We start from the raw sequence: 2,013 nt of genomic DNA on the forward strand, positions 1-2,013 counted from the left end.
CAAACTGACAAGGAAATTTTCTTTCCGAAAGTATTTTACAAGTTTTTATTAGCTGAAAAATATTATTATAAATGAAAATATTAATTAAATAAGAAATTTTATCACGTATATTTTTTTGAAAAACTCTATACAAAATATTTTGAGTATGGGTTTTTGAAAAATTAATCTATCTGCATTATTACGCTTCTGCCTTCAGTTACATTGTAAAAAATTCCGGTAAAAAGTATTAGCACTCAGGGTGCCGGTATTTTTTACCGTCTAATTCATTTTTACTGGAGCATGTTACGGAACAAAAAATCTGATATGCCATACTTTTTACAATTATAACTACCACAAAGTCACTGAATTACTCAAGTTGAATAAATATTACAGTAAAAATTACGGCATGATATTTTACGGTAAAAATGAATTTTTCCGTAAAAGGGATTTTGTAGACGATGCACCAAAACTGTACAGAATCGCATTCTATAGCGTTCTATAGCATTCCATAGAATCCGTACAATTAGAAATCTTATATAAAATTCATAATGTTTTAAAAAAAAATATTTATGAAATAAATAATGAAAAAATATTAATGTAAATGTATATTATATTTATAAAATACTTTTGATTTAGTGCCAATAAATTAAAAGAATTATTTGATTGTTCTTTTTTAAGAAACGTTTACCATTTAAAAAAATAAGGACAAATGTTTAAAGAAGTAGTACTCAATATAGGACAGGAGAATATGGTGAAGGAAGTCGAACCCATATTTTAATATGCTCAAAACTTTAACGAGAATATTCAAACATGAAATTTTACTTTATCACGGATAATAAAGTACAGTTTTTGTTAAACCAGTACTCGATGTAACTATTGCGGCTACGGAGTTTCAATTTGTTGGAAGCATGCTGCATATCAGTTATTTGATCTTTTCTATGAGACTTACAATGAAGAAATATACGAATAATTAAAATATTGTTTCGCCTAGAATAACATAACGCTGCTATAAATTCCGGATCAAATTACGATATAAAGTACCGGCACTTTGGATGCATCATCCGTAAAATCCATTTATACCTTAAATTATGTCTTAAATTTTACATTAGCATTTATTTAATTTGATGGATTCTGTGATTTTACAGTAATTATTACAGTTAAAAAATTCGGTAAGTCAGATTTTTTGTTCCGTACCATGTAATAATAACATGCAATAATGACTTAAATGTCATGAAAAAAACCATACAGGTTATGGTAATTAAATTTTTTTATTTAATTAATGAATGTTAAAAATGTTTTTAAAATATGTCATTAAAAAATTCTATACATGTTACGGTGAATAGTTCCGGGACCCTGAGTGCCGGTATTTTTTACCATAATTAAATAAGGAATTTTTTACAGTGTACTTTTTCACAATTTTAAATAATATCAAACTATTGCATTATTATTGTTATATTGGAAGATAAGGTTCAATTAACAGTTGTAATTGTTTGCTTTTACTTGCTTACCGTAATTATTGTTGGGTTTAAGATAAATTACTCTACAATGTATTCATTCTATAATAACTATATTTTCAATTAAAGGTTTACAATTTAATCAATAAAAGGGTTCAAAATGAAAAATATTTATTTCATAAAGTATTAAGATACACAGGACCTGCCTGCTGTGCTTTAATCAAACCCTAATGTTAAAATATTATTTTTCAAATGTATGAACAAATTTTATTTTATAGAAGAAAAAAATACGAGCACATGCGCTATCTTTGGTGTTCAATTTACATTTAATAATTTGGAGCGTTTGCTCCAAATACATTGGACCGTATTTGGAGCAAACGCTTAATAGATGTTTAATAATATTACACTTATTTGGCAATTTTGGTCGATATTAAAAGAAATATTTGTTTCTAAATAGATATTGCAACAGTAAATTAAGAGAAAACTCAGATATCTTCCTTGATTTTAAAATTACTTAGAAAAGTATTTGAGAAAAAGTTTTTCTTATATTATTTTAAATCATCGTTCTAATTATTGAACC

The sequence above is a fragment of the Parasteatoda tepidariorum genome, chromosome 9 (assembly GCF_982258835.1).
Source record: "Parasteatoda tepidariorum strain Cologne lab strain chromosome 9, Ptep-v5.0, whole genome shotgun sequence".
NCBI classification, from domain to species: Eukaryota; Metazoa; Arthropoda; class Arachnida; order Araneae; family Theridiidae; genus Parasteatoda; species Parasteatoda tepidariorum.